The sequence below is a fragment of the Canis aureus genome, chromosome 23, assembly GCF_053574225.1.
Source record: "Canis aureus isolate CA01 chromosome 23, VMU_Caureus_v.1.0, whole genome shotgun sequence".
NCBI classification, from domain to species: domain Eukaryota; kingdom Metazoa; phylum Chordata; class Mammalia; order Carnivora; family Canidae; genus Canis; species Canis aureus.
The window spans coordinates 20,303,373-20,326,268 of NC_135633.1; the positions used below are offsets into that span (position 1 = coordinate 20,303,373).

A 22,896-nucleotide genomic window follows, 5' to 3' on the forward strand; every position below is an offset into this window, starting at 1 on the left:
CCTGGAGGCTCCGGGCGGGGCCGCTGATGTGCTCAGCTCGGGGCAGGAGCGTCCTTGCTGTCCTGGGCCCTCCCGGCCTCTGCCTGTCCCGGGGGAGGCGGGATCCTGGGCTGTGTCCCGGCGCCCTGTGCTCCGGAGCCTGCGCTGGTGGATTCGCGCTCCCGGGCCGCGCAACCCCCTCCGCGGAGCTGCCGCCCGAGCCCCTCCGAGCTGCTCCTGGAACCGCGCAGCCCCCTCCGCACGGAGCCTCTTCCTCTGCCCGAGCCCCTCCGAGCTGCTCCGGGTCCCGCCGGGTCCCGCCGTGCGCGCTGCAGCCCTTAGGGAGCTCGGCGCACTCTCCTGGGCGCGCAGTTGCTGTTACTGTCCCAGGGAACCCGAGGGCATCCCCGCCCTCCTGGGTCCTGCTCCACCTCCCCGCGAGCCCCTTTCCCCCGGGAAGGTCGGTGCAGCTCCTGCGTCTCCGGGACGGGGCTCTCCTGTCCTGGGGACACTCGCCCCGGCCTCAGCCCGGCTCCTCGCGGGCCCCTCCCCCTTGGAGGCCTTTGTTCCTTTATTTCTTTGTCCCCGTCTTCCTACCTTGATAGATGCGCGAACTCTTCTCACTGTCGCATTCCAGCTGGTCTCTCTTTAAATCTCAGGCCGAATTCATAGATTTTCAGGATAATTTGAAGGTTTTCTAGGTAGTTTGGTGGAGACAGGTGACTTGGAGACCCTACTCTTCCGCCATCTTGCTCCTCGGGAGGGCCATAGTTTGTTTTTAAAATCGTTTGTATTTCCTTGGTGTTGGTAGTGATCTCTCCTTTCTCATTCATGATTTTATTAATTTGAGTCTTCTCTCTCTTCTTTTTAATAAGGCTGGCTAATGGTTTATCTATCTTATTAATTCTTTCAAAGAACCAACTCCTGGTTCTGTTGATCGGTTCCACAGTTCTTCTGGTCTCGATTTCGTTGAGTTCTGCTCGAATCTTTATAACTCCCTTCTTCTCCTGGGTGTAGGATCTATTTGCTGTTTTTTCTCTAGCTCCTTTATGTGTAAGGTTAGCTTTTGTATTTGAGTTCTTTCCAGTTTTTGAATGGATGCTTGTATTGCGAAGTATTTCCCCCTTAGGACTGCTTTTGCTGCATCCCAAAGATTTTGAACGTTTATCTTCATTCTCATTAGTTTGCATGAATCTTTTTAATTCTTCCTTAATTTCCTGGTTGACCCTTTCATCTTTTAGCAGGATGGTCCTTAAGCTCCACGTGTTTGAGGTCCTTCCAAACTTCTTGTTGTGATTTAGTTCTAATTTCAAGGCATTATGGTCTGAGAATATGCAGGGGATGATCCCAATCTTTTGGTATCGGTTCAGACCCGATTTGTGACCCTGTATGTGGTCTATTCCGGAGAAAGTTCCATGTGCACTTGAGAAGAATGTGTATTCAGTTGAGTTTGGATGTAAAGTTCTGTAGATATCTGTGAAATCCATCTGGTCCAGTGTATATTTTAAAGCTCTTGTTTCTTTGGAGATGTTGTGCTTAGAAGACCTGTCGAGTATAGAAAGAGTTAGATTGAAGTCACCAAGTATAAGTGTATTATTTTCTAAGTATTTCTTCACTTTGGTTATTAAGTGATTGATATATTTGGTGGCTCCCACATTGGGGGCATATATATTGAGGATTGTTAAGTCCTCTTGTTGGATAGATCCTTTAAGTATGAGATAATGTCCCTCTTCATCTCTCACTACAGTCTTTGGGGTAAATTTTAGTTTATCTGATATAAGGATGGCTACCCCTGCTTTCTTTTGAGGACCATTCGAATGGTAAATGGTTCTCCAACCTTTTATTTTCAGGCTGTAGGTGTCCTTCTGTCTAAAATGAGTCTCTTGTAGACAGCAAATAGATGGGTCCTGCTTTCTTATCCAGTCTGAAACCGCTGCGCCTTTTGATGGGGTCATTAAGCCTGTTCACGTTCAGAGTTACTATTGACAGATATGAGTTTAGTGTCATCATGATAACTATTCAGTCCTTGTTTTTGTGGATTGTTCCACTGAACTTCTTCTTAAAGGGGAATTTTAAGAGTCCCCCTTAAAATTTCTTGCAGAGCTGGTTTGGAGGTCACATATTCTTTCAGTTCCTGCCTGTCTTGGAAGCTCTTTATCTCTCCTTCCATTTTGAATGAGAGCCTTGCTGGATAAAGTATTCTTGGTTGCATGTTCTTCTCATTTAGGATCCTGAATATATCCTGCCAGCCCTTTCTGGCCTGCCAGGTCTCTGTGGAGAGGTCTGCTGTTACCCTAACACTCCTCCCCATAAAAGTCAGGGATTTCTTGTCTCTTGCTGCTTTAAGGATCTTCTCTTTATCTTTGGAATTTGCAAACTTAACTATTAAATATCGAGGCGTTGAACGGTTTTTATTGATTTTGAGGGGGGGATCTCTCTATTTCCTGGATCTGAATGCCTGTTTCCCTTCCCAGATTAGGAAAGTTTTCAGCTATGATTTGTTCAAATACATATTCTGGATTTATGTCCCGTTTGGCGCCCTCGGGAACCCCAATTAAACGTAGATTTTTCTTCCTCAGGCTTTCGTTTATTTCCCTTAATCTATCTTCATGGTCATAATTGTTTGTCTCTTTTTTCCTCAGTTTCCCTCTTTGCTATCAACTTGTCTTCTATGTCACTCAGTCGTTCTTACACCTCGTTAACCCTCGTCGTTAGGACTTCTAGTTTGGATTGCATCTCATTCAATTGATTTTTAATTTCTGCCTGATTGGATCTAAATTCTGCAGTCATGAAGTCTCTTGATTCCTTTATGCTTTTTTCTAGAGCCACCAGTAGCTGTATAATAGTGCTTCTGAATTGGCTTTCTGACATTGAATTGTAATCCAGATTTTGTAACTCTGTGGGAGAGAGGACTGTTTCTGATTCTTTCTTTTGAGGTGAGGTTTTCCTTCTAGTCATTTTGCTCAGTGCAGAGTGGCCAAAAACAGGTTGTATTGGGAAAAGGTGAATAAGAGAGGAGAGAAAGAAGGAAAGAAAAGAGTAAAAAGAAAAGAGAAAAAGAAAAAAGAAAAAAGGAAGAAAAAAAAGAGAAGAGAGAAAGAAAAAAGGGTGGGGGATGCAAACAGAAATCAAAAAGCAAAACAAACAAAACAAAACAAAACAAAAAAAAACCACGGGGGAGTATCTTTTGCTTTTGCATACTTTAAGTCCCCTGACTTCCCCTGGAACTTGTCGGTCTAGCTGGTCTTCTGGGGGAGGGGCCTGCTGTGCTGATTTTCAGGTGTTAGCGCTTGGGGGAGCTGCTGTGCCCCTGCCTGGTGCAGGGCTCAGTGGGGGTTGTTTACCCGGTGAGGCCCCAGGAGGAACAACCGCAGTGGCGGGGCCAGCTCTGGAGCCCTGGAGTCAGCTCCCGCAGTAACTCCGGAGCTCTCCATCTGCAGGGTCTGGAGGCTCTGGGGCGGGGCCGCTGATCTGCTCAGCTCAGGGCAGGAGCGTCATTGCTGTCCTGGGCCCTCCTGGCCTTTGCCTGGCCCGTGGGGAGGCCGGATCCTGGGCTGTGTCCCGGCGCCCTGTGCTCCCGCTCTGTGCTGTTGGATTCGTGCTCCCGCCCCGCAGCCCCCTCCACGGAGCCGCCGCCTGAGCCCCTCCGAACTGCTCTGGGTCCAGCCCTGCGCGCTGCAGCCCTTCAGGGAGCTCGTCAACTTCATTTTTGTTTTTCAAAATCTCCCCTTCCCAGTGCCATTTATAGATTATGACATTGTTAAAGCCTTCTGGGCTAGTTCTGCTATGAGGACATTGGAATTTGTGTGGATTTTACTAAATAGCTGTACACATATTGTTACAAAATGACTGTGCATACTGTTACCACTATTACCAGGTATAAACCTGAACCACTAACTGTTCAAAATACTACATATTTAATTATAACATATGCTTCAATATGTGAAACCGGCCTCAAACTTAATTTGACCTCTTGAAACCGGCCTCAAACTTAATTTGACCTCTTAAAATACAGCTATTTTTTCTTTGCTTAGAAATAGAGACATCACTTAATATACTAATTATTGTTCCATTTTGATTAAAGAGTAAAATTGTAAAAGTAAAACACCAAAAAAAAAGGAAAAACAAGTCAAAATTCCTGTGCTATCTGGACAGGGTCAGACGACATAATAGCTAAGAGACTATGAAAGAAATGAAAGAAAACAGGTAGAATTTACATTATCAAATGAAAAGCTTTTGTGAAATAATAATATCACGAATAAAATTAAGATAAACTACAAACTGAGGAAAATATTTGAGATGTCAGACCAAAGTTAATGTCTTTATTACATTATTATTACATATAAGACCCCACAAAGATTGTTGAGCCCAAAAAATAATGGGCTAAAAGCATGAACTACTCACACAGAGGAACTGTGAATAGCTGCTAAATATAAGAAGAATATTTGATATTATTATAACTAATTAAGGACAACTACAACAATGAAAGACACATTTTCCCCCTGGGAAATTAACTAGGATTTTAACAAAACAATCACATCACAAAATAGTAACCTTGTATTTTATTGAAAATATAACACATGCCAGGCATGAAGCTTTTATATAATTACATTGTTCCAATGACATTATAAGTTAGACATTATTAATCTCACTCTGCAGACAAAAAAAAATTGAGGCACAGAAAAGTTCTGTTACCTTCCCCCAATCATACAAATAATAAATGTCAGAATTTACTTTAAAATGAAGTATCAGAAAAAAAGACAGTTTTGTACAATGCAAGTGGGTAGGAAAATCAGTCTAACCTGTCTGGAAAATAACCTTGTCAAATATATCTTAAACTTTAAATATTTGTATATTTTGTTCTCAATTTTTCTAAATAGTATGGAGAGGGAAAGATTCCCTTTTTTACTAATCTTTTCTTCCCCATGAGGAAAAATCTGATCTGTGACATTTTAGGATGTAGGTTGGTCCCTATTTACTACTGACTAGGGTTACTGGGCTTTAAAAGGTCCTGCATGTTCTATTTCCTCACTTCTTCATGGAACTAGACTGATACATTGGACCATGTCCCACTCAAGCTGCAAGGGAGGTTGAAGATTTTGAAAGACTTTATAGTAGACCACCTCAACTGAGGCTTATCAGAGTTCTGAACTTCAGTGACAATAGGGACCAGTGCCATTAATAAAAAGCAGTCTGTTATTTTTCATATTTCTTGTTTCTTTTGTAGGACTCTAAGGAGAGGAATGACCAGGACTAGAATATTAGGAGTTTCTGAGTCCCTAGGCCTAGTATCATATAATATTCTCTTTTAAAAAATTTTTTTCATATAATATTCTCAAATATTATCCCAATTTAGAAATCTAATTACAGGAATCTATTCTAGATAACTACTTTAAATTGCAGAAAAATATTTGCAAGAGAATATGTTCATCATGTTAAATAATAATGGTTAAAAATTGATAGACAAATGGAATATAATAAAGAATCAGAAATAAACCTACACAAGGCTGGGTTTCTGTGGCGAGGGTGCCAATAATACACAATGAGGAAATGGCAGTCTCTCCAATAAATGGTGTCAGGAAAACTGGATATCCACATTGAAAACAATGAAATTGGACCTGTATCTCACGTCATATACAACTATCAACCCCGGATGAAAGACTTAACATAATACCTGAAGTATGACTCCATGAAGGCAACATAGGAAATACATCTGGGCCCTAGATTTGGCGGTAATTTTGGTTTTGACACTTAAAGCACCCGCAAGAAAAGCAAAAACTAGAAAAGTGAGATTAAAAAAAAAACTAACTAAAAATATTCTGCTTTTAGTTCCTTCTGCAAAGGAAATAATCAACAAAATAAAAAGGCAAACTATGAAATAGGAGCATATTATTACCAACCACATATCTGATAGAGAGCTAACATCTGAAATATACAAGGTACTCATACACCTCAATGACAAAGGGCAAATAATCCAATGTTTTAAATTGACAAGATAAATGAATAACCTTTTTTTTAAGAGAAGACATAAAATTGCCAATAGGTACATGAAAAGTTGTGCATCATCACTAATCATTGTGGAAGTGAAATTAAAACCACAATGAAATATATTATATTACCCCCGTTAAAATGGCTATTATAAAAAAGTCTTTTCAAAAACCCAAAAGGTAACTAGTGTTGGGAGAAAGTGGAATTCTGTTCATGTCTTTTGCCCATTTCATGATTGGATTGTTTGTTTCTTTGGTGCAATCCAATCATGAAATGGGCAAAAGACATGAACAGAAATCTCACAGACGAAGACATAGACATGGCCAACACGCACATGAGAAAATGCTCTGCATCACTTGCCATCAGGGAAATACAAACCAAAACCACAATGAGATACCACCTCACACCAGTGAGAATGGGGCAAATTAACAAGGCAGGAATCAACAAATGTTGGAGAGGATGCAGAGAAAAGGGAACCCTCTTACACTGTTGGTGGGAATGTGAACTGGTGCAGCCACTCTGGAAAACTGTGTGGAGGTTCCTCAAAGAGTTAAAAATAGACCTGCCCTACGACCCAGCAATTGCACTGTTGGGGATTTACCCCAAAGATTCAGATGCAATGAAACGCCGGGACACCTGCACCCCGATGTTTCTAGCAGCAATGTCCACAATAGCCAAACTGTGTAAGGAGCCTCGGTGTCCATCGAAAGATGAATGGATACAGAAGATGTGGTTTATGTATACAATGGAATATTACTCAGCCATTAGAAATGACAAATACCCACCATTTGCTTCAACGTGGATGGAACTGGAGGGTATTATGCTGAGTGAAGTAAGTCAGTCGGAGAAGGACAAACATTATATGTTCTCATTCATGTGGGGAATATAAATAATAGTGAAAGGGAATATAAGGGAAGGGAGAAGAAATGTGTGGGAAATATCAGAAAGGGAGACAGAACGTAAAGACTGCTAACTCTGGGAAACGAACTAGGGGTGAGAGAAGGGGAGGAGGGCGGGGGTGGGAGTGAATGGGTGACGGGCACTGGGGTTTATTCTGTATGTTGGTAAATTGAACACCAATAAAAAATAAATTAAAAAAAAAAGAAAGTGGAGACAAGGAAACCCTCATACATCATTGGTGGAAATGTATATTGGTACAGCTACGACGGAAAATGATTTGGAGGTTTCTTAAAAATTAAGACTAGACCTATCACATAATATAATAATCTCACTTCTAGGTAGATATTCAAGGGAACTGAAATCAGGGTCTCAGAGAAATATGTGAACGCCCATGTTCAGTGCAGCATGATTCATAACAATCAAGACATAGGAACAATTTAAATGTCCATTGACAAATGGATCAAGAAAATGTTGACTGTACACATAATAGAATATTATTCACCTTTAATAAAAAGAAGGAAATTCTTCCACTTGTGACAACATGGATGAACCTGGAGACTTTAGCTAAGTGAAATAAGCCAGACACAGAAGGAAAAATACTACATGATATCACTTATGCAAAATAGTCAAATTCCTAGAAGCAAGATAACAGTACAGTCATAGCCAGGGACTTGGAGAACGAGGCAATTATTAATCAAATTAGGTATTAGTAAAAGGATACTATGTTTCAGTTATGTAAAATGAATAAGTCCTAGAGGTACTGTATAGCATAGTGCATATAGCTATTCAAAGAACCATGTCCACTTTCACAATTATTTTTTTAAAAAAGATTTTATTTATGTATTTGTGACAGAGAGTGAGAGAGAGCATGAGCAAGGAAGTGGGGGAGATGGAGAGGGAGAACCAAATTACCTACAGAGCAAGGAGCTGAAAACCAGGCTCTATCCCAGGACTCAGGATCATGACCTGAGTCAAAGTCACACACTTAACCAATTGAGCCACCTAGGCACCCTTCCCACAATTATTTCTGAAATTCCACAGGTAACAACTGTTCTCAGCACTGTCAGTAATGTAATGTTTGTCACCTTCTTTTTCCCCTCATTTGATCATCTAGCTGTTACCTGAGCATTACTATTTCCTCTATATCCTACAGATAAAATCAATATCGTTAATAACAATCATGACAATCACCTTCTACTGGTACTTACCACACGTGATTTTGTTATGCCTTAGGGACCAATGTTAATATGTTTCAGAATGTACAGAAAGGACTGAAAAAATAATTTCCAAAATGTTGGGAGTGATCAATTCTGGGTATTTGAATATGAGTGGGTTATTTTCTTCTTTTTTAATGTTTTTGTTTTTTTAATATTGTTCTTTAATAAATCACACTCTATTGTCAATATGGAAAAATATAAACATGAAAAATCTAAACAGCACTTAGTTGAGGATGCTCTAAACTAAAGTTACATTATTGCATCTGATTTCAGTCTTTATAAAGTAACTGCTATAGGACCAGGCCTCTCGCTAAAAGCAAATATAAAACAAAATATGGAACAAGTATATTCCGACATTGCGTAAAAGCTAATTCAGAAAGATTTCCTGTACAGCAAGGCAATAAATAAGCTGAGTTCCATGGTCCTACTAACTTTATGCCTAGAGGCATTCTCAGAATCACGGTCCATGGAGCTGAAACTTAAGGAGAGCATGATGGCTTCGCTGAGCTGAGAAGAAAGAGATCCATACTGATGAGTGGCAAAACATTTGGAAACGGTGAAAGAGAGCATCAGAAAGGAAGAAAATGAACAGTAAAGGGGCTTTAGGAATCTGAACAGGTTTTCGCTGTTCATTAAGACAGGCAGGCTGAGGGTAAGACAGGGCATGCCACTCAAAAAGCAATTATTAGGAAGCCCAGGTAAGGCAGCAAGATTTTGGAATTTCAGCCATCTAGAGTGGAAGGGCTTCATTGAAAACTCCTGGCAATGAGTTGCTACCTCTCAGAGGACAGTTCTTAGGAATAAAACTGTGATGAATATTCTAACCCTCTGTATATAAAACGATAGGAATAGAAAAAAATAAATGGCACATGTAAAATGAATAATAAAAAGTACTCAAACAGAAGGCAAGAGAGACGAAAAGAACAAGGAATACATGGGAGAAAATGGAAAGCAAATAACAAGATGGTAGACTTAAACACAATTGTATTCATAATTCCATTAAAAGTAAATGGATAAAAGATTCTAATGAAAAGGAAGAGACCTTAAACTCTCCTTATCCCATGGATACAACTAGATAACACTTACATCATTTAATAACCCAGAAAATGACCTGAAGATTGCAGAACAGACTCCAAACCTCATGTATAAAAGAAGCCACACTGAAGTAGATAGGAAGGGTGAAGACATACTTTGGGAATGAAATGGACTGTGGAAGTGAGGAGGTAGCCACTGGTACAGAGAAGGGCAAAAAACAGTCACACCAGGGAGCTTCCTTGGGAAAGATGAAGCCAATTGTCATTTGGATTTGAAAGGAGTGGGGATCCAATCTTTTGAGTTCTCAGAACCATTAAATTCCAACGACAGCCTAGAATTTAATATATTGGCAAACTTGGCTCTAGGAGAGACCAGGAAGCCCTTGAAGAGATAGCACAACAAACAGCCAGGGAAGATACAGCATGTATGTTGTATCCAGTTGTTTGAAAAAGTGTTGGGGCAGGCAGGTTGGAGAGTTATTTATTCATCTCAAAGCATGCCACAGACAGACAGTCTCACAGGGAGACCCCTCTAGGAACACAGCAGCTGACAGGTACCATTTTTCCTCTCACTTCCACCATAAACACAGGTCACCTGCAGGAACCTGCACAGTGCTGACACTTACACTCACACATGGCAGTGTGATCATTAGAGTCACACCTGCCTCAGTCTTGGCTCCATGGGAAGCCTCCCCCAGAGTAGCCCGAACCCCACCAACACCACATCTCCTGACCCCCACATTTTGTAGGACCTCAGTTTTGGCAGCTGCAGGTCTCATTTCACAAGGAGACCAGCATATCACTTTGTTATAATGTTCCCACTTGACTGGGGACTAAAGACTGCACACAACACCCAAAGAGAGGCCTCTGCAGACTACTGGACTGAGGGGAGAAGTGGCCAGGACTAACAGCAGGGCATACACAACACAGATAAAGGACACTTTCTGAAGCACCACGTCCTGAAGAACTGGAGACACTGAACTGCAGGGCAGACACTGCACTGCAGGCTTCATAAAGTCACTACCTTCAAAAGATATAGAGATACAGCTACATTTCTAAAACACAAAACAGACACAGAGAGTAAGCCAAACTGAAAACACAGAGGAATAGGTCCCAAGTGAAAGAACAGGACAAAACAACAGCAAGAGATCTAAGCAAAACAGATACTACTTATCTGATAGACACTGAGAATTAAACTAATGATCATAAAGACACTCACTGAACTTGAGAAAAGAATAAAGAACATCAGCGAGAAGCTTAAGAAAAAACCCATCAGAGACAAAGAATACAAAAAATGAAAATAAAAATACATTTGATGGAATAAATAGCAGGCTAGAAGAGAGAGGAATGAATTAATCAGCAATAAAACAGAGTAATGGCAATTAATCCAGATGAGCAAGTGGTAAAAAAAAATTATCAAAAAGTGGAATAGACATGGAGAACTTAGTGACTCCATTGAGCCTAATAACAGTTGCACTCTGGAATTCCAGAAGGGGAAGAGAGAGAAAAGAGGGCAGAGCATTTACTGAAGAAGTGATAGCTGAAAACTTACAATATTATGGGAAAGAAACAGAAATCTAGATTCAGGAGACACAGACATCCCCCAATAAAGTCAACTGAAGGAGCTCCACGACAAGAGACATAGTAATTAAAATGGCAAAAGGAAAGAAAAAACAGCAAAAGAAAAGAAGAGGGTTACAGGGAATATCCCATAAGGTTATCAGCATATCAGCAGAAACTTTGCAGGTCATGAGGTAGTGACTGATAAATTCAAAGTACTGAAAGGGAAAAATCTGCAGCTAAGAATACTCTATCCAGCAAGGTTATCATTCAGAATAGGAGATAAAGAGTTTCTCACACAAACAGAAACTGAAAGAGTTCAGGATCACTGAACCACTTCTACAAGAAACATTAACCGAGACTGCTTGAGTGGAAAGTAAAGACCATAAGTGAGAATACAAGGAATAGGAAACAGAAAACTAGCACAAATTTAAAAATCTGTAAAAATCATTGTGAAGGGACTCACAAAATGAAAGGCTGTAAAATATGATGCCATATAGCTGAGACGTGTGTGTACACGTGGGGGGCCGATTGGAATAAAGAATGGGTCCACGCAGAAAAAACTGTCAACTTAATATAAACTGGTATTTGCAGGAGATGCTACATACAAATGAAATGGTTACCACAAATCAAAAACCAGTAATAAGATATGCAAAGAATAAAGAGAAAAGAATCTGAGTGTGTCACTAAAGAAGGCCAACAAACCATGAAAGACGGAAAGAGAAGAAAGGATCAGAGAAAAACTACAAAACAACCACAAAGCGGCCATAAATACATATTTATCAAAAACTACGTTGAGTGTGAATGGACTAATTACTCTAATGAAAAGACACAGGGGACAGAATGGATTAAAAAAAAAAACAACTAGACCCATCTATATGCTGACTACAAGAGACTCATTTCAGACCTAAAGATACATGAAGATTAGATTGAAAGTGAATAGATAGGAAAACATTAATCATGCAATTGGAAGTTTAAGAGAGCCATGGTAGCAATACTTCTATCAGATAAAATAGTCTTAAAAACAAGAGACCAAGAATGATAGATCTTTGGATAGATCACCCAAACAAAAAATCAGCAAAGAATCAGTGCTTTTCAATGACAGATTGAACCAGACAGATCTCACTGATATATTCAGAACAAACCATCCTAAACCAGAAAAATACACATGAGAGTTTGTCAAGAATAAATATTTCTGGGCTCTGGAGATTTTCAATAGGTTGGTGGTGGAACAAAGAAATCTGCCTTTCTAACAAGTATTCTTGATGATTTTGATGTGATTATTTCATGGACCATATTTTGAGAAGCACTCCCCAGAAACACGCTAAAATCAAGTGCAATTATAATCAAAATCCATACACATTTCTGATGGGAAATTTAACAAGATAATTCTGAAGTTTATCCAGAAGAATACATGTGAAACTGTTCACAGTAAATATTTGAAAAAAATGAAATGAAAAGCACTGTGGTAGGGGTGAGGGTGGGAAATTTAACCTACCTGACACATTAAGATATATGGTTAAATCTGATTAATTTATATGTATTGTATTCACTCAAAAACCAAAATGTCAATGAAATAATGTAGACAAGAATCAAAATCAAGAATATAAGGAAATGAATGATACAAGTGTCATCTACCTTAATAGAGACAGGTGTATTACTTAAAAATGGTGTTAGGATATCTGGCTATCTGTTTGGAAACAAAACACTCTTGCAACAATTCTTAATCTCTCCCCAAATCCAGATGGATTAAATATCTCAGTGTAGGACAAAACAAAAGCAAAGACGTCATACTATTACTAGTAGAAAATGTAAGTGAATACTTTCTGTGATCTTTCTGTGGGAAAGGACCTTCTAAGGATGACATGAAAACCATAACCCTTAAGTTAAGGTGGGTATAGTCTATTAAAAAACAATGTAAAATGAGCAGTTAAATAAAGAACATGTATATTTAACATATAAACAACAAATAGGAAACTAGGACATCAAAGAGCTTCTAAAAAGAATAAAAAGAATAGCGATGAAAATGATGCAAACAGGATGTTAAACACACAATTCAAAGAAGAAATGCAAATGCCCCAAGACTGACTCTGTAAAGAATGTTCATCCTCACATAGAGAAACAAAAATAAAATAGCTATTGTATCTCTCACATTAGATTAGCAAAGGTGAAATAGATTGAAATCACCCACTGTATTTTTGAGAATAGGGCAGATATGGAAAATGTAGGCCTGTATCATTTATAAAATCTCTTTGGAAGGCAATCTGAAAGTAGTAAAAATTTACAAAATGGATTTGCCTTTTGTTTCTGAACAATGCTATATTTAGTATTTTACATTTTCAAAATAAGTATGCATAAAACTTTGCTTCAAAGGATATTCATGTATAGGATTGTTACCAGGATAAAACAATTTACAGTCTAACAGTAGGTGCACAAAATAAATTATTTTCCTATACAATATACTATACCATATAGAGAAATGGGTAACAGTAGAGATGTGTGAATTTTACAGACATAGGTTGAATTCTTTCCCTCTATTTCTTAGCTCTTTGGCCTTGGCCACTTGATTTAGCTCCTTTATGCCTCCTGTTTCCTAGTGTTAAATGGATATAACACCACAAATTCATAGTATGGATGTACAGATTAAATTAAGCACTTAATGGAAACTAGCTCGCACAATGCCTGACAACTACATTGAAAGAAATGGCTGCTGTGATCATGATACACTAACCTTAAGTCATTAAAAGTAAGTAGATCTATATTTTCCATAGAAAGATGTTGTTCAGATTGTTGAGTTAAAAAAATGGGTTGCAAAATAACATGTTTGGGTATGAACAACATATGGGGTTTTGTGTGTGTGTGTGTGTGTGTGTGTGTATGTGTGCGCGCACGCGCGCGCATGTGCGGGCTGTGTATCTTTTGGTCCCTCTGGAGATAATTCCATTAAAGAATATCCTTACAATGGAATATTACTCAGCCATTGGAAACGACAAATATTCACCATTTGCTTCAATGTGGATGGAACTGGAGGGTATTATGCTGAGTGAAATAAGTCAATCGGAGAAGGACAAACATTATATGGTCTCATTCATTTGGGGAATATAAAAAATAGTGAAAGAGAATAAAGGACAAAGAAAAAAAATGAGTGGGAAATATCAGAGAGGGAGACTGAACGTAAGAGACTCCTAACTCTGGGAAATGAAGAAGGGGTGGTGGATAGGGAGGTGGGCAGGGGGTGGGGGTGACTGGGTGACAGGCACTGAGGGGAGCACTTGATGGGATGAGCACTGGTGTTATGCTATATGTTGGCAAATTGAACTTCAATGAAAAAAAAGAATATCCTTACCAAATGAATAAACCCTTAACCACAACAAAAATTTAGCATCATGTAGAGACTGTACAATACATTTGAAGAATGATTCTCTGTCCCTTAAAAGTAGGACATGTACATTTACATAAATATGTGTATATGTGGATTGGGAAAACCTTGAAACAGAGCAGTATAAAAATCAATGGAAAAGGAGGTAAATAAAATGAAACGTAGTATCTTACATTCCAAAGAAGGCCAGGGACTATTACTGTTTCATAGTCTTAAAGAATTCATTTAAATTTGTCAACTTTACTAATTCATTAAACAATGATGCTATGTTATTGAATTTAGAGAAAAAAGGAAGAAGAAAAAAATCAGAGTGGGAAAAACAATAGAGAGAATAGAAATTAGAAGAATTCAGGGAACAGAAGCTAAGCTGAGAGGACAGAAATCTAGAGATGTGGAGAAAAAGCAGAAGGAAGAAATACAGGAAGAGATTTGAAAGTATAGCTGTGCCCTCAAATCGAAGGAACAGGGAATGCATCTTTCATCCTCTGAGGCCCTAGTAATATTGTCACTAGTATGGCCTTTCCAGACATCTTCTCTTAGGGACTGTGTCTCACACACTCACATTATGTACACGGCATTATTCCTTGTCATATACGCACACCACATGTTACATATACTTACTCTCAGCTTCACAATATCTTATATAAACACACAGACATCCATCACCACAGATATACTCACTGAAGTATTTCATACTCTAATTTGCATACCCTCATGGCCACTATCTCTTTCAAAACAACCAAAAATGTCCCAGAGTGGGTCCTGAGCCAACTGGATATTGACCAAGGCTGGGTGTTGTGGGAACCCACATGCCTGACCTTATGTGAAGGATACCACACTATGGGATGTTTGCCCGAGGGCACCTGTAGTGAGCGCTAGTATCCTCTTCAGGGCTAGAAGGCCACCACTGCCTGTAACTGGACTCACACCCTACTGTCTGCCCTAACTCACCAGGGGCTTGGAGGCAGCAGTGCTGCCTTCCTAGAAGGCTGTACCACGCAGTCCTGATTCCTTCACATCTCCTAGACCCGGAGAAGACGCAAGAGCAAGGAGCTCTTGATGGAATTCCTTGAAGCAAGATTCCTGTTTCCTTCTAGCCCCTTGCTTGTTCAATGGGAGAGGGTGGGACAAATGCAAGCTGAGGCAAGCAATGCTGCTGAAGGCCTGACCAAGGAGGCAAAGAAAGAATCAGGCAGTTGCTTTTCAACAGCAAGAAGCACAACCTCTGTGATCTCTCTGGAAGGAGCCTCATCCCTGAAGAAGAAAGTCTGGGAAAGCATTTTTGGGCTGGGGTCCTGGAGAAGAGTGGGAATAGAATTGTCTCGGGGTGGCTAGCAAGGAACAACATTGATGTGCAAGAAAGCAAATGACAAAATTTACCTTTCCCAATGCCATGCCCACCTCACAACCCCCAACGGGTACCAAGATTCCTTCAGCCTGAGGCCCATCACCAGCTTGTCCACTCTCACCTGAGGGCAGAGAGGAGGCAGAAACTGTGCTGCCAGGTCCCTGGTGAAGGATCAAGGATCAAGTGTGGGAGGGAATGATGTCTGCAGCCTCCAGATCCAGTCTGGAAGGACAGCACCGGTTGTGGGTTGGCTCCTAAGCAATGCCTCTCGGGGCTGCACTCCAGTCATCCTAGGAGTCTGACTCCACCCCAAGCCTTTCTGCCTTACTGAATTCCAGGTACAAACTCCAATTCTCCTAGGTCCCACTCCTGAACAGAGAGCATTTTTCCTTCAAGGATCTATTTAAAGCTGAGGTCCTGAGAGTATGTAAACAGGGCATTCCCTGGAGCTTGAGAAGCCCTCAACCTGATTACCTTTCCATCCTCTGAGACATCCTAGGGCACTCGGTGTTCTATTTGAGGTCACAGACTGAAGTCTCTAACTCATGCTAGCACCCTTCATTCAAACCTTACACCAGTGGTATTCCAGATAGCATCAGCAGATATATCTCAGGGGTTCGCAAGTCATCAAACTTGTGTTTTCACATATATGGCAATGACAAGAAATGAAAAGAAATACATATTGGAGTGTCTGGATGCCAACTTTCTGAGTACTACAAGCTTAATTGCAGGGCTCATAGTTTCATTTTGGTTGTTTTAATGCCCTATGTTCACCTTCGACGGTGTAGTTCATTTGGTTAGCAGGGTCTTAATATCAACATGATAGTAGGGGTCTGGGTGGGCTCTTCTATTAAAATTGTTAATTTACTGGACATAAAGTCAAAGCTTTCCTTTTGTGGGAATAATTCACAAAGGACAGTCTTAAAGGATGAGACTTTTAAACTATTAAGTTAAGACTTTGGCCACATAAAAATGGAATTATTCCTATAGCCCTCTAATGAAAGGGCTATAGGGAAATACTCCTATAGCCCAAGCTAATGAAAACATTTTTTAAAAGGTAAATTTCACTGAGGTGGGCACTTGACAGGATGAGCACTCTACATATATGATACTGTGTTATATGCCTCTTTGCTTACCTTTTCACTTACCTGAGTCTTTAAGATCATTTACAATGCCAGGGGTTCATCTAATCCTTCTCCCTACTGCTGTGCAATATCCTTGGTGCACATCTCTTGCATTTTCATTTCATGGTCACAGCTAGCCATATCTCTTCTCCAGTGAAGGATATCCAAATCACACAACGTGTTGCCAACACAAAGTACAGAACCACACACATTACAGAAATATACCATATGACCGTACCATATTCTGTGTGAGAAATTATGTGGCTCTCTATTTGCCTATATTGCCAATAGAAAAGCAATCATTTAGCATGATTGTTATATCATAGTGTATGCACAGGCATAAGGTGACCAAGTGATACCAATTTCCCTCCCAGAATGGCTCTACCTCCTTTTTCCCAAATGTAAATGCGTGTTCCTCTCTCTTCTGCTTTTGCCGACAATTTACAGTATCTGACTTTCTAATTTCTGCCGGCCTAATAGAGGTAAATAGATATCTCTTTCTTGTTTCCATTTGTAGACCATTAATACTAATGAATTTCAGTTTTGCTTTCTATTCTTGGAGGACTTTTGGTTAATTTTTGTAAATTCCCTTGTATATCATCTGGTTGTTTATGTTTTCTATTGGAGGTTTCTTCCTTTTCTTCCTGAATTTTAGAATTCATTATCAATTCCTGATATGAACTTCTTATTTCTTATTTGTCCTACATACTGTGAATATCTCCTTCATTTACCTTTTTTATTCATAAATTCTTTGTTTAAAATGTTTTTCACTGAAGACAAATCTCAGATGTTGAGGAAATCAAATTCATCAACTGTTTCATTATGGTCTGTGCTTTGGAGGTTCTGTCCTCTAGGTCAGAAAGATAGATGTTCCCTTATGTTTTCTTGCATAATGTCATTGTTTTATTTTAACTTTTAGTTATTTAATCTATTTAGAGTCTACCTTCTTGTGTCATGTTAGGTAGAAATCCAGTTTTATTTTTCTCTAGGTAGTAAACTAGTATTTAGTGATGCTTTATACTTCACTATTTGTCCTCTTCCTAAGGATTTTTGGAATTAACTTTGTCAGACATTAAAATCATATATGTCTATCTACGAACTCTCCATTCCGTTCCACTTATCACTCTTTTTTCCCACCAGTGCCACCTGGCTTTTACTTTGTGACTTAGCAATATTGCCAATAGAAAAGAAAGAGGTTCTATTTCTTTTTTCTTTTAATATGTATATTTTTTATTGGAGTTCGATTTGCCAACATATAACACCCAGTGCTCATCCCGGCAAGTGCCCCCCCCAGTGCCAACACCCAGTCATCCCATGCCCCTGCCCACCTCCCCTTCCATTACCCCTTGTTCGTTTCCCAGAGTTATGAGTCTCTCATGTTTTGTCACCCTCTCTGATTTTTCCCACTCATTTATTATATGGTTTCACTCATATGGGGAATACAAAAAATAGTAAAAGGGATTATAGAAGAAAGGAGAGGTTCTATTTCTGTGGTTTTAATTTGCAATTCCAAAAATCTAATGATGTGCAACATCCTTTCCTGTTCCTGTCAGCCATTTGCATACTTTACTTGGAGACATACCTTTAGAAGCCTTTTGTCCATTTTTAAATTGTGTTGTTTCCCTTTCTCGTTTTTGAGTTTCAGGAATTCTTTATATATTCTGGATACTAGATCCTTCTCAGATATATGATTTGCAAGTATTTTCTCCCATTCTATGAGATGTCATTTCACTTTCATGGGGAGACTAAGGTAAACAACTCAAACATGGTTTCAGTAGTGTTTTTCTTGATTAAACATTCAATTGGCTGCTGTAAACTTCTATTTTCCAGAAACCAGATAAAGTTAATTCTGACAGTATTTGTTATGTTTTTGCATTTCTTTGGAGGGAGGGCCAACTGCCCCTTAATTTATTTACTTTAGTATTGTCTCTCATAATTTTTAAAAAAGATTTATTTATTCATGAGAGACACACAGAGAGAGAATGAGAAGAAAGAAAGAGGCAAAGACACAGGCAGAGGGAGAAGCAGGCTCCATGCAGGGAGCCCAATGCGGGACTTGATCTCGAGTCTCCAGGATCATGCCCTGGCCTGAAGCAGGCGCTAAACCGCTGAGCCACCCAGGGACCCCCATAAATATTTTTTAATAGAGTTTTGGCAATGTTGTAATCATTATAAAGAAGCGGGAGCGGGAGAATCGGGGCTCGGAGCCAGCCGCCGCTCCCCTCCGCTCGCTGTGGGGCTCGGTTTCCCGGGGGTGGGGGGGCGGGGGGGGCTCAGATATGGAGGCAAATGGGAGCCAAGGCACCTCAGGCAGCGCCAACAACTCCCAGCACGACCCCGGTAAAATGTTTATTGGTGGACTAAGCTGGCAGACCTCACCAGATAGCCTTAGAGACTATTTCAGCAAATTTGGAGAAATTAGAGAATGAATGGTTTTTGTTTTTTTTTTTCCTGGCAAAGCAAACTTTATTAATGGCCCTGAGGTTGGAGCTCCAGGTCCCGCTGAACACTTGAGAGTTGGGGCGAGGGCCTCTCGTGTTGGCCTCAGCAGCTCCATCCCATTCAGACTCAGGTGGAGAGAGGCTGGGTGGGGGAGACCTGGGTCACAGCTAGCCAGCTCTCCCTCGGTCGCTGCAGCCAGGCCACTCCTGGCTCCTCATTTCTTGGATCCTGGCTTTTTAGGTTTGAGTGTGGGTTTGGCCTTTTTCACAGGACTCTGGTCTTTAAGCCTGGGTCTCACTGCCTCCTCTTCTTTTTCCATCCTTTTTTTCTTGGCAACACTTGTCTGCTTCTGGGACGCCAGCCTCTTGACTTGTTTAACAGGGGTCTCCTCTAGGGACACATCTAATCATCGTCGTCATCATCAACCTCATCACTGTGACTTTCCTCCTCCTCTTCCTCCTCCTCCTCGGGATCCTCCTCTTCCTCCCAGGATACGTCTGCAGTGTCTATGTAACATTCCTGGCCACCGAGGAACACAGGTCCAGAGCCAGCCCGGAGCTGGAAAGTAACTGGAGGAGAAAGCTCCAATCCCATCACGACAACCATGGGTAGCACGGAGGCCTGGAGCGAGGCGATGGTGATGGGCTTGGCCTGTTTGTCCTCCGGGCTGGCCGGGGGCAGGATTTCCACCAGGTTCATCTCTTCTTTGGCTTTCTCCCCCAAGCAAATCGTACTGAGCAACAGCTTCGAGTCCTGCTTGCCCTCCTTCTGGGGTTTGACCGTCCAGGTCCGCTTCTCCTGGTTTAGCTCACAGTCCCAGAGCACGGCTGCTGCGCCTTCTCGGCAGCGCTGCTGCTGCTGCTGAGGTTCATGTCCCGGGGCGCGCGGGGGGCGCGGGGGGCGCAGCGGCTGTGCGGGAGGACAGAGGAGGGAAACCACTGGTTGTAGGAGAGAAGGCATATATTTAAAGTTAGGTTTAAAAGATGCTGCCAAATAGACCTTCTGAATTGACTGTGCCAAGCTAATCTTCCATCAGCAATGTAAAGTGTTATACATTCTCAGACATTTAAACCCATCCTTATGAGGCTTAGTGGTATTTCACTGTACTTTTAATTTATGTATTCTGGTCGCTAATTCTGTTGTGCCACTTTTTATATGGTTATAGCTATTTGTGTTCCCTATGCTGTAAAGACTTGTTCTAGTCTTTTGTCCATTTTATAAACTGGAATTTTCTGACTTTTCCTACCTGTAGGAGTTCCTTATATATTCTGGGCAGTAAATCCACAAGTTAGCATCAAGTTATTAAAATAACTATGGGTATTAGGAGAGACAAAGAAAATAGGGTTAAATGTTAATAATTAAAGAATCTATCACACATCATATTCACATTCTACACATGATGAAGTTCTTAATAATCATATGTAGAATATGTAATACAACGGGGTTGCAACCTAGAACCTAGAAATTCCAACAATACAACACTTCACAAAGAAGAGGACAGGTAAGCAGAACTGAAAATGGGGCCCATAAATGGAGATGTGAGTGCTAACTGCATGCTATTTTTTATTCTACTTATAACCATTTGGGAACCTATGAGAAGAAACAGAGCTGAAGATCCACCCTAATGATTCAGAATTCTCCTGAGCACTTCACCCACTGCAGAGACTGCTCCAAGTATCCTTCTGGTGACCTCGTTTAAATGGAACTATTGTTGCACAGTATGCCTTGACGTCAATAACACCTTTGGAGGCAACAGGACAACAGAGTTGTGGGGATTCCCCTTTCTGCCTTGTCTTTGATCTTGGCTTCAGAGATTTTATGGAACTGGTTGACTCAGATGACTTATACCAAGATGCTCACACTTTTGCATTCTCCCCTCTGCCCACTAACATGCTAATTTGATGTTTTTTTTCATTCCTCAGATGGAAAAATGGTTGTAATATTATCAAAGGGATGGAAAGATGGGAGTCTGGGTGACTAAGTGTTGAATATCTGCCTTCAGCTCAGGGAGTGATCCTGAAGTCCAGGGATTGAATCCCACATTGAGCTCCTTGCATGGAGCCTGCTTCTCCCTCTGCCTATGTCTCTGCCCCGCCCGCCCCCCCACCGTGTCTCTCATGAATAAAATAAAATCTTTTTTTTAAAAAAAGATTAAAAAAATAAAGGTATCAAAAGAGAAGGCACAATGTGACAAAGGTAATAACTTGGCATATATTGGGAGTGAACTAGAATTTGGCCTATAAATTCAACTAATTTGGTCCAAACAATCAGATCCTTAGGGGTAAATCTAATAGATCTAGCCAAGGTGTTTTCCACAGTGGATCTACTTTAACAAACAACTACAATGTCAAACTCCTTGTGAAAAAAATCATGGTCCCCACATAGAGAGGGCATAAGTAGAACTTCCATGGAGTCCATATTGATTCTCTATGTGGGGATGTATATGCCTTGCTGAGCTGGGCTTGGAAGACAGTAAGTCGGTATGGAGGATAGGGAGTACGTGATTTTGAGCACAAAAGATTTTGGAATCAGAACTGAAATTTAGTATTTTCTCTCGATTCCAATGGACTCCCTCAGAATCTTCTTCCTAAAAGGAATGTCAGATGAGACAATGCATGGCTCCATGAACTGATCATCTTGTTTCATTCGTCATAAATGTCATTATTAGAGAAATGAACTTAAAGTTGACATTCAATCTCTTGAAAAGGCAGAATAATGAGAAAGGTTGGCAGCACACACGATTCCCTTTGAGGAGCTTCCTGACTCTGGGGGCAGGTTCATGGTCACCTAGGGGAACATTTTCTCCTCCACATTTGCATTAGAGAATAATATGGTTTTAAAAACAAATCAGGAAAGTCCAGGGGTGTATTCTTCTACTATTGTGCCAGAGTTGGTGAGAGCTCCTACATCTGACAGGTCACAAGTCACACTCATCCTGACTTAGATTGGTCTGTCTTCCGGTATTCTGGCTCAGGTGAAGTCCCAATCCTTAACAGAGAAAATAACTTAAGTAATAATAGAGATGAAAATGTGCTTAGTGTGATATAGAAAACCAGACAAAACATAATGTCTACTCATGCACTTATGAAAAGGTTTCCAAAGCTACTATATTAGGTTACACAAAAACCTCCTCAAATAAAAAGCACCTACCTGTGTAGAGACCACACTTATCAGAATGAAAACTACAATTTACCACAAAGAGAAGATACTCTCTCAACTAATTTGAAATTTAAACTTTGCTCTACAATACAACTCAAATCCAACACCATAAAAACATTGCACAGAAACATCTATACAGCACAGCTCATGTTCCACTGTTAGGCAATGTCAAAGACGTTTATATGTAATTAAGCAATAATGAGATGAGCTAAATAGCCAATTCAGAGTGAGAAAAAGCAACAGAATATAGTGGGAATGGATAGGCTGAAAATATAAATTAATAACTCAGTCGGTATCAATAATTAAGGAACCTGAAGGTCGGAGACGTTCAGGAGGACCTGCTTGCAGTGAAGAGTCCAGAAAAGGAGCCGTTGGACGACAGAAGGTCAGCGTACGGCTGAGACTGCGAGCAGCCTCGCGCTGTGTAAGCGATGAACACTGGGGCGAGCAAAGCCAAGAAGGGCCGGAGTTTAACCTCTGCAGTGAACGGCCGCCTCTCAGGACGGCGGTGGCAGGAGCGAGGGAGCTTCGAGTGCGAGCCAGGCCCACGGACACGGAGGGCGCGACAGGCGCAGGCGGCGGGAATCCAGGGCACTGAACCAGGGGCCACAGGGATGTTCAAGGGATTTTCTAGCACCGAGGACTCAACAGGTGCCAATCATGCGCAAGGTACTTTCTGTGGGTGAAGAGGGTTGTTTCGTAGAGCAAGTTTACATGTCAACTAAAGAGCTGATAGGCAGTGGCCTAGGTAAAACCCCTTCGCGCC

At 40.7% G+C, this 22,896-nt stretch overlaps 1 pseudogene across 1 annotated transcript; it reads right to left on the reverse strand.

Annotated features, from left to right (window-relative positions):
• Positions 1 to 17,840: 17,840 nt before the first annotated feature.
• On the reverse strand, positions 17,841 to 22,747 carry LOC144294747 (nucleoplasmin-2 pseudogene; annotated as a pseudogene). Its single transcript, XR_013362118.1, has 2 exons — positions 22,442 to 22,747; positions 17,841 to 19,909 (listed from the first exon to the last, which is right to left on the reverse strand). The product of XR_013362118.1 is annotated as a nucleoplasmin-2 pseudogene (transcript).
• Between the last annotated feature and the right edge of the window lie 149 nt (positions 22,748 to 22,896).